The sequence below is a fragment of the Zootoca vivipara genome, chromosome 6, assembly GCF_963506605.1.
Source record: "Zootoca vivipara chromosome 6, rZooViv1.1, whole genome shotgun sequence".
Classification (NCBI taxonomy): domain Eukaryota; kingdom Metazoa; phylum Chordata; class Lepidosauria; order Squamata; family Lacertidae; genus Zootoca; species Zootoca vivipara.
In genome coordinates, this window is record NC_083281.1 from 81,315,414 (window position 1) to 81,324,044 (window position 8,631).

At 44.8% G+C, this 8,631-nt stretch overlaps 1 protein-coding gene across 1 annotated transcript in view; it reads right to left on the reverse strand.

The window, feature by feature from the left end:
- The window catches only part of SCNN1D (sodium channel epithelial 1 subunit delta), a 64,635-nt gene extending 58,563 nt beyond the window's left edge, over window positions 1–6,072 (reverse strand). Inside the window, exon 1 of the mRNA XM_035120046.2 lies at window positions 5,912–6,072. The gene's annotated coding sequence lies outside the window, so the exon portion shown is untranslated. The remainder of the gene's footprint in view (window positions 1–5,911) is intronic.
- Window positions 6,073–8,631: the final 2,559 nt, after the last annotated feature.

The following is an 8,631-nucleotide window of genomic DNA, read 5'->3' on the forward strand; positions in this document are numbered from 1 at the left end:
TTTGTAGTCCTGCAAGTTCTGGAGAGCCACAGTTTAGCAAATATACTGCAAGCCACTTTGGAAACTTCGGTTAGTAGACAGGGTATCAATATTATTAAATTTGTTGGTTGCTAATTCACCGAGGTACCTCAAAGCGGCTTAACAGTATGTAAGCAAACACATGCACTTAAATAGATATAAAAGAAAAAAACAAATACAGTGGTGCCTCGCTTAACGAATGCCCTGCTTAACGAAATTCCCGCTTAACGAAAGGATTTTTCGAGCGGAGGTTGCCTCGCTAGACGAATTCGTTTTATGAAAAATTGTCTAGCGAATCGCGGTTTCCCATAGGAATGCATTGAAATTCAATTAATGTGTTCCTATGGGCAAAAAAAAATTCCAAAAAAATTCAATGCATTCCTATGGGATTCACTAGACGAATTTTTCGTTATAAGAAAAGACCCGTGGAACGAATTAAATTCGTCTAGCGAGGCACCACTGCAGAAATCTAAAAGGCCACCTTATTTTTAAAAGGCAGAAAATTATGCGTGGGAGAAGTGCAAAGAACCGTATGCTAGTCAAAACTGCAGGCTGAAAAAGTGTTTGTTAGGATAAGTTCATATTAATGGCTGTAGAATTTTTAGGAGGAATTAGAGAGAGAGAAACACACATTGCTGCAGAACTGAATTTAAGGTTAGAAAAGTGAGAAATAGAGGGAAGCGAAATCGACAGACCCTTCCATCCCTATCTGGATGTAACTTCTATTTGTTGACGAGAGAATGTTTCAACTCCAACTTTCCAATGGTGAGACTAAGGACTTCTGCACTTGTAACTTATCTGGGGTACCTCCAGGTGACCAGCAAATGTCCTCATTTGCTTGAGCAAAGGCTTACACAGTAGTTAGACCGTGCCTGGTCTTTGCCGAGCATCTGATTTCTTTACAGGGTGGATATGTAACAGTGAGCATTCGACTTGCATCCATCCTGATTTGCTTGTGGGGCCGTTACCGCCTTAATCATATCTTCATCCCACACTTTTCATTATGTTTCCCCAACACTTTCCCAGCAGCAAAATGTCAAGGCTTTTGTTTTGTTTTGTTGTTGTTTTGTAAAATCTGGATTGGTTGTGCGAAGGCGATTTAGCGCTTTAATCCCTTTTAATTGGGCAACCAAAATTTCCGGGATGGGCCCGAATCCTTCCTGGAAAATGGTGAAATTAGCATGCTATCAGGGGGTAAATCCCCGGGGGAGGATATGATACCACCTGAGGTATTCTTATCGAACCGGACGTGGTGGGCCCCTATTTTAGCATCTCTCTTTACCACTATTAATGCTACTCTTAAAATTCCACCTAACTGGAAACAGAGCACAGTCATTCCAATACATAAAAAGGGGGACCCACAAGATCCGCGCAACTATCGACCTATTAGCCTGCTGGACATAACATACAAGGTTTACTCTAGATTCTTGCTAGAGAAATTAATCGAGTGGGCAGAAGAAACAAAGCTATTCCACCCAGAACAGGCTGGCTTCCGTAAAGGTCACAGCACATCTGGCCAATGTCTTGTTCTATTTACTCTGATTGATAAATACCTAAACAGGTTCAACTGCAAATTACACGCGGCTTTCGTGGACCTGACCTCCGCTTTTGACTCCATTCCCAGAGATAGGCTATGGCAGAAGCTTAGTTACGCCAACATAGATAAGAGACGACTCCTCCTCCTTCTAATGGAAATTCATAATGACATATCGGCCAGAGTAAAATTCGGCCCTCTGGGAGCTCTTTCCGATTCTTTCCCTCTGAATAAAGGGGTCAAACAGGGCTGCCTTTTGGCCCCTTTCCTATTCAATTTCTATATCAATGACATTGTTACAACTATGAAGGCCCTAAACCAATCTGCCCCCTCCTTACAACAGCTCAAGATCCCCATACTACTTGATGCGGACGACATGGTGATACTTTCATTAACCAAGCAGGGCCTAAACAACATGCTCAGAGGGCTCATGACATACTGTGACACTAACTCCCTCAAAATCAATTTCGCTAAAACCAAAATTCTTACTTTTGGCACGAAAACTCGGAAGTTATTCTGGAATTTTGAGAGCCACCCCATTGAATATTGTCCAGCATTCAAATATTTGGGTATCACCTTTCAGCACGGGCTTAGCTGGTCGGCTCACCTAAATATGACCATCCTGGCCGCCCGCAGAACCATCAAAGCCTTGGAGAAATTCTTCTATGCAAAAGGCGGCCAGCTGGTTCCACCAATTAGAAAGCATTTATCAGCAAAGTCCTCCCGATGTTACTGCATGGGGTTGAAATTTGGGGGGTGGAATTTAAAAATTCTACAACGGTTGGAGATTCTACAAAACTCTTTTGCACGAAAGATACTGGGTCTCCCCAAGGGCTCGGTTGCTGCACAGTTAAGAACAGAACTGGGCCTCCCCTCCATTGTTGCGAGAGCCCACATTAGAATTATTAGTTTTTATTGTAAACTAATAAATGTCCCAGGTTCCCTATTAGCCAGGCAAGCCTTTTTAACTTGTTCCCATAGCAACCAATGGTCCAAGGGCATGGAGACTATTATTACACGCTACTCCCTCCCAGAATTCGACACGCTGTCATCCTGGGACCAACATAAAATCCGGGTCTGGATTCTTAAAAGGGACGAGGCCATGGACCGGGCACAGTCCACCACAGCCCGCCTCTCTACGTGGCTTCCTAAAGTGAAAGTGGTAAGATCACTTGCCAACTACTTGATAGAACTGACGGAGCCCAATTTGTGAAGAGCCTTTACTATGGCCCGTTTCCATTCTATACCCACGGCCTTCCTGCAGGGGATTTACTCTAAGACCCCTATTACTCAGCGTCTATGCCCATGCACAATGAATGAAATAGAGGACTTCATACATTTCTTTTTCTACTGCCCCATTTATGAGCCAATAAGATCTAAGCTCCTCCTCTTGATCCCATCCACCATTACATCTAAGGAAGACTGTGGACGCAAATCCCCAAATTTCACGTGGGGTGGCAATCTTCATAGTACAGGCTCTGAAACTCAGGGCTACCCTGACAGGGTAGTGTGTCCTATGCCTGGACCTGTTTTAATGCTCTCTTTTATATTTTTTAACTCAATGTGTCGAGCCTATTTGGGGCTATTTTATGCTTCACATATATCCGCATATTAGATTTTTGGCGCTGGCACCTAAACCTTTGCATCATTGTCTTAGGGTAATTTAAATGCTATTACGCCAGCAATATCGCCTTGAATTATGTTTTGTTGCTTGTCTCTGGCATTTTTGTATTGTTTTATTTTGCTATGGCTATATGCTAATGCAATAAAGATTTGATTTGATTTTATTTCTTTACAGGGTGGATATGTAACAGTGAGCATTCAACTTGCATCCATCCTGATTTGCTTGTGGGGCCGTTACGCCTTAATCATATCTTCATCCCACACTTTTCATTATGTTTCCCCAACACTTTCCCAGCAGCAAAATGTCAAGGCTTTTTTTGTTGTTGTTGTGGTTTTTTGTAAAATCTGGATTGGTTGTGCGAAGGCGACTTAGCGCTTTAATCCCTTTTAATTGGGCAACCAAAATTTCCGGGATGGGCCCGAATCCTTCCTGGAAAATGGTGAAATTCTGGGGACACACCCATTCTCAATGTTGACTGGCAGATCGTTACTGCAGTAGGTCAGGGAGCGGCCATAGCTCAGTGGTTAGAGCAGCTGCCTTGCACACAAAATGTCGCAGGATCAATCCCCGGCATCTCCAGGTAGAGCTGCCTGAAACCCTGGGGAGCTGCTGCCAGTCCGTGTAGACAATACGTAGCTAGATGGACCAAGGGGCTGACTCAATACCAGGCAGCTTCTTGTGCCAACAAATGTTGTTTTCCAGCTCATCGCCCCTGATTGTAGTTCATTTCCAGGCCCAATTCAAGGTGCTCACATTGTTGTTTAACACCCTATATGACTTAGGCTCCAAATATCTGAGCAACTACCGGTACCTCTGTCCTGACAGGCCCTCTGGATGTTAAGAACAGAAGAGGGGGTCCTCTTGTTGTTCTACCACTCTCGGAAATCTGGGTGCTGGCGGTCTAGGAGAGGGCCTTCTCCGTGCCAGCCCATACGCCGTGGAATTCCTTCGCTGTCTGGCACTTCCCTTGTACAGCTTTCAGCCAATGCTAAAGACAACCTCTTTACCCTGTCTTTTGACACCTGAGAGGTGTGTCTTCAGGGCCCACCCAGTTCTTAATTGTTGGAGCCTGCCCTGGGACCTGCAGGTGAAGGGCAGGAAATAAATTTAATGATAATGCTGACAAGGGATGATGGGAGTAGGAGTCTAACAGGGCCCAAGATAAGGCACCCCCCCTAAACACCCCCAAAGGGGAAATGGGCAGCCTGTATTACATCAGGCACAGATATTAGGGGTGCCATATTTCAAAAAGTAAAAACCAGGACACTTAGACAGTTGTTGTTGAGCTTTTTTTTTAAAGGAAGACCCCCAAATTATTGAGCTTTTTAAAATTAAACTCGAAAATTGTTCAGCTTTTTAAAGACAAACCCCAAAGCTGCTGAGCTATTTTTAAAGCCCTCCCGACAATATCGGAGCAACCTCAGCATGCCATATTTGGTAGCCTCAGGCAACAAGGCATTTTTCTGCACCTTACTCTCTTGGGGGAGGGGGTATGGGGTATTAGGGGAGGGGACGCACTGTGTTCCTTCTGGGATAGTTTGTCTGCCTTTGGTCCCCCCCCCCTGCAGTCAGCTCTCACCTGTGGCTCCCAGAAGCTGCCAGTATGCGACAGTGGCCACACCCTGGGAATGGCTTCAACTGGCCGGCTAAACCAAGCGAAGGTAGCTGGCGACTTCGGGGTTTCCCTTGCATGAGAAGATAGGCTCTGGAGGATTGAGCCGACGAGACCGATAGTGAGTCCAGTGGTCAAGAAGGTGGTTTCTGCATGTGCTGTAGAGGGAAGTGAGGGGGAGAGGTATCCCGTCTAGGAGAAGGAAAACTCTGATCCTAAACCTCTGCTGCCTTGCAGGAGAAGAAACCCGACACAAATCTGGAGTGGAGTCCTTAAGACTGGTGCCTTGTATGGTGCCTTGTATGGTGCCTTGTATGCCTCCTTCTGGCAACTCCTGCAGCCCAGCTGGTGCCAAATCTATTGCTCTGCTTTCCTTTGGACCACATCAGTGAGGCTGAGAGGGTGGTTTTGTCATCTGGGCAGCCCAGGACCTCCACACACATTGCCCAGGCTTGCACCCTGGGAAGGTCACTTTAGTGCTGCTGATCAGTGCTCTGACTTCACCCCTGGAGGCACACTCCATTGTCTCTCGAGACAGACGGATAGCAACAATTCTCCTCGGGAAGGAAATTGCCTTTCCTCTCCCAAGAGAGCAGCACTGAAATTTAATCATTAACCCCCACCCACCCCCGTTTTGACCTTGTTCCATACAAGTAAACAAAGCAAAAGGTACCCATTCACTTGGATGGAATGAAGAATAGGCCCACAATGGGACAGTTGGGAGACTGTATCCACACCTACACACTTTTAAAAAAGCAAGCAAACAAACCAATAAAGCTGGAGCATCTGTACTTAGCTACCCATTCACTTGGATGGAATGAGAACTTGGAAGGAACGAGAAGGAAGGAGTTTGCAATGGGGAACCTGGGGCACTGTTTCCACACATGCACACTTTTTTAAAAAATGAGAAAAACACGACAACCCTAGAACCCCTGGATATCAGCCGCCCATTCACATGTATGGAATTAGCACTTGGGTGGAATGAGGAGAAAAGGGCTTGCAACTCATACATTTAAAACTACAGCTTAGGGATGCCCTCTAGACTACAGATGCCCTAGGCAAGAGGCTTTTCTGGCCTCGTATTATTATTATTTCTCCGAAATATGAAAAAATGCCCACTTACCTTCAACTCTGATTCCTTCCTGAGATTCCAGAAAGCCCTCCACACACAGAACAGTTTCCCGCAGAAGAAAATGTCAAAATCCCAGCTTCTTCTCTGCTTTGGTGAATTGCATCCATCCCGAGACACAACCAGCCACACCACCTGGATCCTTTCTTCGGGATGAGGAGTGAATGCTGTTCCTGTAATGTACTGTGATTTATTTGCATGCGGGAGAAAACAAGTCAGCAGAGGTGTTGAAACCATTTTTTTATTTTTTTATTTGCAAGACGGGTTTGCCTAATAACATACTGTCATTATTGGTGAGATTAAAATACCAGGTTGGTGACTGGAACAAGCAGAGCAGAGCTGGATAGACAAAGGGCTGAGTGGAGAGAGAAGCTGGCTTGGGTAGGAAGCCAGCAGCATAATGAACTCTGCGTGACGGCGGGTGACTGCCCTGCTGATCTGGTCCAGCAGTTTGAAAGATGCCACAAGCTTCACCAACTTGGGTGGATTGATGGATCCAGTCAGATTGATGGAGGATGCGACTCAGTGGCCACTGTGAGAACCGGATGCTGGACCGGCTGGGCCCTTGGCTTGATCCAGCAGGGTTCTTTTGATACCTGTATTGCAGGGGGTTGGGCTAGATGACCCTTGGGGTCCCTTCCAACTCTATGGTATTATCTGTAGTGGAAACAAAAGCACACAGAGAGAGAAGAGAACCAAGCGCTATAAACTGACTGAAGAGTCCAGGGCAGTTGCAACCCTTCGATGGTGTATATTTTGGGATGCAGGTCGTGCTGTGGTCTAAACCACAGAGCCTAGGGCTTGCCGATCAGAAGGTTGGCGGTTCGAATCCCCGCCACGGGGTGAGCTCCCATTGCTCAGTCCCAGCTCCTGCCAACCTAGCAGTTCAAAAGCACGTCAAAGTGCAAGTAGATAAATAGGTACCGCTACAGCAGGAAGGTAAACAGCGTTTCCTTGCGCTGTTCTGGTTCGCCAGAAGCGGCTTTGTCATGCTGGCCACATGACCTGGAAGCTGTATGCCGGCTCCCTCGGCCAATAAAGCGAGATGAGTGCTGCAACCCCAGAGTCGTCCGCGACTGGACCTAACGGTCAGGGGTCCCTTTACCTTTACCTCACCGTCAACATTGCAAGAATAATAATCCAGTTTCTCTTTCTCTCTCCAGAACAAAAAATGATAAAACTCCTTAATTATATGTTATTGTTTAGACAGTGCTTTTAATCCTCAATTTCATCTTCCTAATTGCTTGCCATTTGGAAGTTCCTTTCATCTCACAGAAACCTAACGAAGCACCTTTTAAAATTGTCCGTGGTCATTTTTTCTTAGCCCTCTCCTAAAGTATTGTTATAGGCCACCCAAATCTCTGCTGAGGGTTGCGAGATTCCAGAGGTCTTGGCAGTTAACCAGGGTTTGTGTTTCCTTTGGAAAAATAAGGCACAGCAGAGACTGTAGTGTCTTTAAGATATATGGTTTTATTTACACACATCTACACCTGAGTCTACTGTGCAGAGAGATCAGAGCATTCACAAGAGGAGCTTGCTTCCTGCAGGAGAACAGCACTGGGTTCCAGGGCAGCCAAAATGCTATCTTTGTGTCTGTGCCCCATCTTGCCAAGAGCCCTCTTTCTTTGTTTTTGCCCTCTATTGGATATAATGGCAAAACAAAATAAATCCAATGTCTGCAACTCTTGATGCAATAAGTGTTTTCTCATCATCTGGGGTGCTTCCACACAGCAATTTATTGTAGATTCAATGATCATGCACACAACTTTTTTGTAGCATCTACATGGCAGTCACACCCACATCATACATTTAAAGCACATTTAAAACACATGGACTTACCCCCAAAGCATCCTGGGAACTTTCATTTACCCTTCACAGAGCTTAGTTCCCAGCACCCTTAACGGTTCCTAGGATGCTTTGGGGGAAATTCATGCATGCTTTAAACATATGGTGTAGATGCAGCCAATGTCGCCCCTCATCAAAATGTTATCCTGTCCTATTTCCTCAGTTAATCCAGAGTTTCTGTGGGAAATCTGATAAAACAAATCAAAGAAACAGTACTTCTGGATTAAATAGGCTTAATGAGGAGGATATTATGATGCCTGCATTCCCTGATCCTTTTAAAACTGGAGAGCGTCACAATTAAAATGCATCTTGTATTTTATTTATTTTGGCAGGCCACCTTCTGAGGGAGCTACCTGGGCTGCTTTCACTGGGTTGCTCTCTGCACATGCTCCTGAATACTGAGAACTTTTGCAATTTTTAAAGAAGTAATCGTTAGGGGTATATAGCCGTTTCAAAGTAGGCACTATCTAAACATGCTCAGGGGATGCTCAGATCCATTTGCCACACTGTTCACCAAAGACCTGTGGAACCAAGGTAAATTATGTATATAAGTCGCACTTACACATAACATGATTCATTGTACCCTTTTCGGCACCTGCTAAAAACATTTTTCTTCAGGCAACTCTATCCAGCCATGTGGAATGTTGGAATGTGTTTTAATTGCTTTTCAGCTGATCATTGGTTTTAATTATTTTTGAGGGTTTTGAATTCTTCGGTTTGTTTTTAAATGAGAATTTCATTGTTTTATTCTTTTTGCAAACTGCTTTGCTTTTTTGGTTTGTTATTAGAATAATGTGGTTTGTAAAACAAAAATAAATTAATAAAAATAATGCACCTTTATTCTTGTTATTGGGTGACCCATTCGATAT